The 7,786-nt window shown below is 43.2% G+C and overlaps 1 pseudogene; it reads right to left on the reverse strand.

Annotated features, from left to right (window-relative positions):
* Positions 1-1,036: 1,036 nt before the first annotated feature.
* Positions 1,037-7,056, reverse strand: LOC129458262 (sepiapterin reductase-like; annotated as a pseudogene).
* Between the last annotated feature and the right edge of the window lie 730 nt (positions 7,057-7,786).

Below are 7,786 nucleotides of genomic sequence, written 5' to 3' on the forward strand. Positions count from 1 at the left end.
AATCCTGAGTGCTCTACTGTGTGTTACCTTGGGCAGGTTATTAAACTTCTCTGTGGCACGATTTCTTCATACATAAAATGGGGATAAAAATAGTACTTGCCTTATAGGTTATGAAAATCAATTCAATTCATATAGGTAAAGCTCGTAGCTCAGTGGTCCACACATATGAAGGGCAATAGATGTTCTTCTTCACTCACTTTTGCCTCCCTTTTCTTGTTCTAGGCATTTAATTAATATTTGCATTAAATTGTTGACCTTTCTATAGTTTTCAAACTGTTTTAATGAGTCATCGTATTTCTTTTCAGTTTCTCTAATCCCAGGCAGGGCTTCTTTCTTGACTTCAATCACTCACTCTGAGAAAGGTAGCAATGTTGCCTTAACTGAAAAGATTAAGTAACACTCTCCCTTTTTTTTTTTTTTTTTTTTAAATTTTATTTGTATCTGCCTTGGCCATGTACGTAGACACCCAAGGGCTCCTTCTCCCAGCCTGGGGGAGGGGTGGTGGATTCTGGAGGAAGGAGACATCAGAGTGAGGACATGAAGTTCAACAGAAGGTGCTGCTCCCCTCAGCAGGGGGCATCTGTGTGAACAGGGACTTGTGCCCTCTGCTCTTCCTCCCCACCAGGCCATCTGCGAATCTGCATGCATCCTCCTATTTGACTCAGGTCACTCTTCCCTCTCCCCATGGACTAGCTATGAGCAGGAGACACAACCTCCTCTCTTGTGTTTTTCAGCTTCTTCTCCTGCTCTTCCCATCCCTTAAATTCTATTCCTGGGGATAGAGACATGAACACCCATAACCTCTCTCCTAAGCCTCCTCATAATCCAGGGTGCCAAGTCCAGATTCCAGACAACTGGTAAGGCCAGCGACCTGGAAGCTCATCACAGCAGGCTACGTGTGAGAGTAGGACAGTAGACATGAGTGTTCATCTGTGTAAGGCAGGACTGCCACCATGGCAGGGTGTGGGGAGCCACGGGGCTCTGGAGTGTGTCTGAAAGTGGGGGCAGAAAGGTTTAGGAAGCCAAAGACATGGGCTTATTTATCGTCGAAGTCCACATGGGCTCCAGACTTGAACACCTCCTTTTGCAGCAAGGTCAGCCGTTTCTGGGCTGACACCCTGCAATCCACTAGCTCTCCCTTTGCCTTCAGCTCCTGCAGCCTTTTCGCATGTCTGGGTCCACGGAGGTCTACCGGGCTAACCGCTGGGACACGTCTGTGTCCAGAGGACCTGGGGCCTAGTTCGGCACCCTCACATTAGGTTCCTCCGACGCCAGGACCTGGAACAGAATGTTACCAGCAGCTTTTCCCGCACAGTACAGTGCTCAGCCTTTGAAGGGCTGCAGGGCACAGAGGGTTGAGATGTTAACCACAGTTCTGTTGAGGCCAGGACTGGTTGGGAAGGCCTTCAAGACGCTGCAAGTACGGCAGAGAGAGCATGGAGGTCAAGTTCAGCGCCCAGTCTTTGTTCACTTGAGTGGAGTCACCCAGGTCCACGAAGCTTTTGGACACATCTCCAGGAGAGCCCGCGCTGTTGATGAAGAGCAGTCGCTGCAGCTCCTCGGTCCTGGGGAGCTGACGCACGGCCCCAAGCAGCGGGCTGCAAGCCAACCTCTGCGCCCAGGTCTGAGGGCACCCGCACCACGCGCAAGCCAGACCGCCCGGCGCCCAGCTCGGCCTCCAGCTGCCGCAGCATATTGTCGTTGCGGGCGTTGAAGACCAGCACGCAGCTCGGCGACAGCAGTGAGGCCAGGAGGCCCGGGTCAGCACAAATACAGCACGCCCCAGGCCGCCCTCCATGCAGCAGTCCTGATCATGAACTAAGTCCCTGATAAAGGGGGAAGGGGAAAGGAGCCGCCAAGGCTGGATAAAGTTTTGTCTTCAACTATGAGCGGAAATATTTAATATTTCGGGTCTTAGTCATTTCTAGAGACTCTAGCTCCTTGCTCAATTTTTAGAAACTTTTTTTTTTTTTTTAGACAGTCTCGATCTTGTAGCCCAGCCTGGAGTGCAATGGCCCGATCTCGGTTCACTACAACCTTCGCCTCCTGGGTTCAAGTGATTCTCCTGCCTCAACCTCGCGAATAGCTGGGATTACAGGCACGCGCCACCACACCTGGCTAATTTTTGTATTTTTAGTAGAAACGGAGTTTCACCATGTTGATCAGGCTGGTCTCGAACTCCTGACCTCAGGTGATCCGCCTGCCTTGGCGTCCCAAAGTGCTGGGATTACAGGCCTGAGCCACGGTGCCCGGCCAGGGCAATCCTTATTGTGCTTTCTTTAGAGAGTGAAAGAATGCTCCCCTCTTTCCTCGTCTTTTATCTTCTGCACCCAGCTCTCAGTAGGTCCCTTAAAAATGCTAGTTTTATTCCCATCTCCATGCCCCACCAAAATGGCTAGGTTTGAATTTCACTTCAAAAGTAAGAGTCAAACGAATGCTGATAGCAGCTTTACTCATAATAGTCAAAGATTAGAAGCAACCAAAGTTTTAACAATAGGTGAATGGATAAACTGTGCTCATGGCCTAGCCACACAATGGAATACTACTCAGTAAGAAAAAGGAATGAACTATCAATGCACACAGCAACATGGGTGAGTCTCGAGGACATTATGCTGAGTGAAAGAAGTCACATACAGAAGAGTTCATACCATATGATTCTACTTATATGAAATGTTAAAGAAAAATCTAATCTAGAGTGACAGAAAGCCGACCAGTGGTTGCCAGGGGCTAGGGTTGTGAGTGGGGATAGACCAGCACAAAGGAATGGTTTTGTTTTTGATTTGTTTTGAGATGGTGTCTTGCTCTGTCACCCGGGCTGGAGCACGGTGGTGCAATCTTGGCTCATAGTAACCTCTGCCTCCTGGGTTCAAGCGATTCTTGTGCCTCAGCCTCCCAAGTAGCTGGGATTACAGATGTGCACCACCACACCCAGCTGATTTTTGTATTTTTAGTAGAGACGAGGTTTCTCCATGTTTGCCAGGCTGTCTCGAACTCCTGGCCTCAAGTGATCTGCCTGCCTGGGCCTCCCGAAGTGCTGGTATTACAGGCGTAGCCACCATACCTGGCCATTTTTGTTTAATTTTAATTTTTTTTTTCAGTTTCACTCTGAGCAAAGCATGTTGACACAAAGGAATCTTTTTGGATGATGGAAATGTTCTATATCTTGATTACAATGGTGGTTACATAGGTGTATTGCTTTGTCAAAACTCATGGATGTGTACAATTAAAATGAGTGCATGTTATTGTATGTAAACTATACCTCAATGAAATTTGTTAGAGAGAAACAAGAATCAAGATAAAATGACAGTACAGTTAAACCACACTTGATAGTTTCTGGTAATGGTGTTTTTTCCTTTTTATCCATGCTCTAAGGAAACAATAATGACAAGAAAAACCTTTGTTGTACAGATATTCCAGTAAGGAGCATTGGCCACTCCTTGGAGTGAGGAGGAGTTGTAGAGTGTTATGCTTTCATGGTTTGGGAAGGAGAACATCTGTTGTGTTCCATCAGCTTTGTTCCTTTGTTCCCAAAGGGTGTGGGGTGTATTCTGTTACTTTATAAAGCTTTCTCAAGTTCTGCCCATCTTCTTTCACTACCTCACTTTCCTCCTTTCATTTTCTTCCTTTCTTTGTAATTCTTGGCCTGCCAAGTTCTATGAAGTTCTGAATCACAGAAAAGCAGATCACCTCACATTCATCTGAAAAGCCAGGTTTAAACAGGAAAAGTAAGCAGGAGATTTTCAGGCAATTGTCTTGAGATAATCCAAGTTGAAGTTCTGCTTTTTACTCTTTTCTCACCATCTGGATTTCTTTGCATAATTAAGGTTAATTCTTTATTACTCTCCTTGTCTGGCCCAGTGAAGAAACATGTGAGTTCCTGAGAGTTTGGAGCTTGTAGATCAGAAAAATAATGTTTACAAAATGTGTAAATACTTTGGAATCAGTTGTATTAAACAAATTTTTAAAAGAAATTATAATTTTTTTTTTTTTTTTTTGAGGCAGAGTCTCACTCTGTCACCAGGCTGGAGTGCAGTGGCGCGATCTCAGCTCACTGCAACCTCTGACTCCCTGATTCAAGTGATTCTCCTGCCTCAGCCTCCCAAGTAGCTAGGATTACAGGCATGCACCACCACGCCCGGCTAATTTTTGTATTTTTAGTAGAGACACGGTTTCACCACGTGGGCCAGGAAGGTCTCGATCTCCTGACCTCGTGATCCGCCTGCCTCGGCCTCCCAAAGTGCTGGAATTACAGGCATGAGCCACGGCGCCCAGCCAAGAAATTATAAAAAATTTTCATCACAAAAGATTAAAACAATGTAGAACTTTATAGAGTAAAATATGAAAACTGCCATGCCCAGAAATAACCATCTTAATTTTTTGGTGAGTACCTTTCTTGTTTATTCTCTATGTTTGTCTTCTGTCTTAAACATAAATATGCCATACTATAGGTACTGTTCTGCAACTTGCTTTTTTCAACTACCAATATTCTTATAAATCTTTTCATATCTGTACATATATTATGTTGAAGCATATGAAATTGTTATTTATGTCAATAGCAGTAAAACATTGGCAGTTTCATATGGTTAACCTAATACATCTACTCCAGTATTTTAGTGGCTATATTGTATTGTAAGGTATGGTTGTAGCCTAATTTTTTAACAATTCCCCTGCTGATGGGCATTTAAGTTGTTTCTTCTTTATTTTGCTAAAATAAACAGAACTGTAATAAAAAAGAAATATATGAATATTTATATATGTATTTAGGTGTATATATATCTTTATGTATATACCTTTGCATATATATGTATGTATCTTTATATATTGTTCTATCTATTTTTGCATATATGTATCAGCATTTCTATAGAATAGATTGAGTAGACTCCTAGACACGTAACTGTGGGTCAAGGGGTTTACACATTTTACATTTTGATAATTATGAACAAAGTGTCCTCTAAAATGTCGCTAACAATTCATATCCCCAGAGCGTCCTTTCCCCCAACACCCTCAATAATCTTATGGGTAAATTGGTTTTTGAGGCATTTCAAAATGGGTTATTTTATTCAGCAAAAGTTGTAAGGAAGATCTGCTTATGTCCAGCTCTGTGCTTAGCCTGGAAAGTAAACATGTGTGTAATTAATGTGGTCACTGCCTTCACAGTGTGTTTATTCTGATTGGTGAGACAAGACTAATGCACACACAACACAGTTGCAATGATTTCAGTGTCATAATTACCAATCATCTCTAGCTAGATTAATTAAAAATACACCAACTGCTTACACTGAGGCTCCATGGAAATCAGACAGAACTGAGTGGCACTCTGAGTTCCTTCACTTACTACGTGGGTGACCCTGAGTTTCTTTATTTGTAAAATGGGGATAATAATAATATTAGCTTGGTGCAAAAGTAATTGAGGTTTTTGCCATTAATTTCAATGGCAAAACTGTGATTACTTTTGCACCAACCTAATAGTTTCTTTTCTTCTTCCTTTTTTTTTTTTTTGAGACAGAGTCTTGCTCTGTCACCCAGTCTGGAGTGTGGTGGCGTGATCTCGGCTCACTGCAACCTCCGCCTCACAGGTTCAAGCGATTCTCCTGCCCCAGTCTCCCAAGTGCTGGGATTACAGGCACACAACACCATGCCCAGCTAATTTTTTGTATCTTTAGTAGAGACGGGGTTTCACCATGTTGACCAGGCTGGTCTCAAACTCCTGACCTCATGATTTGCCCGCCTCAGCCTCCCAAAGTGCTGGGATTACAGGCATGAGCCACCGTGCCTGGCCCCTAATAGTTTCTTTATAGGGTGGTTGTGAAGATTAAATGTACAGTGCTTGGCACTTAGCAAGAACTCCATGGAATGTTAGCCATTGCCATTTGCCTTCACTTTGAGAGCACCTGCCAGCCTCACGGGCCTATCGTTACCCCCTGAAGGATGCGGCATCAAGTACTGGATACAAATATTTCTCATGTGGTGTGTCTAACCCTGAGGGGATTGGGACCATTGTCCCCCTCTTTGAACATTACACTCCTACTAGTACAGTTTGGTTGCTAAGGTTTCCGCTCTAGTTATTTTGTATTCTAAAAACTTTAAACATTCCCTGTGCTTTCAAACAGGGGGATGCACATTGCTCTTTCACAATGCCCTGATTCTTGGTTGAAAAAGGGCCACTTCAATTAAAATATAAAATTATATTTTAGAAAGAAGACAGTAAGGGGAGACACTGTAGATATTTTTAACCAAGAGTAGGATGGTGCAAAGTTAAGCCATGGAGATACCATAGCTTATCCTAACAAGACAAATTCGCTACATTCATTAGTAATGTTTCAGAAGCTGTTTTCTTCCAGGTATGTAAATTTTGTGTTCACTGTGGTGCATAAGCAGCTGGGTGGAAAAGTGCTCGGTCCATCATGCATGACCATGAAAGGACTGTAGTCCATAAACATACAGCTTCCTTCTCTAGTACATTTATTAAATCTGTTCCAATTAATTGCCCATCCGATGCTCAGGTGGTTGTAGCAACTGCTGCTCAACGGAAATTATGAGAAAAGATCAGATAAATGTAAACAATGGACATTCTAACAAGAGGGCATTGTCCCTACTGGACAATCATTAGGAGGAAGGACTTTGGTGCACGTAAATTGCCTTTGGAAAGAGGCATCTCCATCAGCTGCTAAGGATACCCTGACAACATGGATAGGTCTGGATTGACAGGCAGCAGCAAGGAAATGCTAAAAATGCCACTTAAAGGCAGGGCTGAAACCACTGCTGCTCACTCAGACCCAAGGTTTTCTGTGTTGGGAGTCCATTGGCATAATTATTTGTCACGAATGAAGTGATTCACAGGCTATCTCAAGTAGGTTATCTGTTCTCCCCGAGAGAGTCTTGACCTACTTAGGCTTATTGGATTTCTTTGACTATTTCATGAAAGTTCTAGTCTTTTTCCCCAGTAAAATAACCTTGTTCATACATACCTAGGATTTTGCTTATAATCTCTGGGGTTTCATAGATGCCCCAGAAGTACCAGGGACCCTGGATTAAGAAGTCCTGCTTTGTGCTCATTTCCTGTTTTCTTCACCCTTTTCTTCTAGCGGCATCAATCGTAGTTTTTCCTTCTCAGGATGAATGTCTACCGACCTTCATCCCACAGAGTTGATCCTTCCTTCAAGCCTGGTTCATGTTTCACCCTTTTGGAGCTCTTTGTGCTCCGAGCTCCGTGGCATTTGGAGTTGGTAACTCTTAATTTAGTACCCAATCGTTTCTAGGACTACCTGATTATATCTACCGCTAGCACAGCATTTATAAATTCATTCATTCAACACATGTTTAGTGAATGCCTACTATGTGCCAGACACTGTTCCCAGACACTTATTGTACTCTATGATAATCAGTATCATACAGCATTTATACATTCATTTATTCAACACATATTTAATGAGTGCCTACTATGTGCCAGGCACTGTTCCCAGACACTTATCGTACTGCACTATAATCAGTATTATACAGCATTTATACATTAATTTATTCAACAGATATTTAATAAGTGCCTACTATGTGCTAGGCACTGTTCCCAGACACTTATTGTACTGCACTATAATCAGTATTATACAGCATTTATACATTAACTTATTCAACACATATTTAATGAGTGCCTACTATGTGCCAGGCACTGTTCCCAGACACTTATTGTACTGCACTATAATCAGTGTTACACAGTCAGCTTGCCAACTTCCCCACTAGACTATGTCCATGGAGGCAAGGACCGGGTCTCCCACTTTGCCACATCTTCTCC

The sequence above is a fragment of the Symphalangus syndactylus genome, chromosome 19 (genome assembly GCF_028878055.3).
Source record: "Symphalangus syndactylus isolate Jambi chromosome 19, NHGRI_mSymSyn1-v2.1_pri, whole genome shotgun sequence".
Classification (NCBI taxonomy): Eukaryota; Metazoa; Chordata; class Mammalia; order Primates; family Hylobatidae; genus Symphalangus; species Symphalangus syndactylus.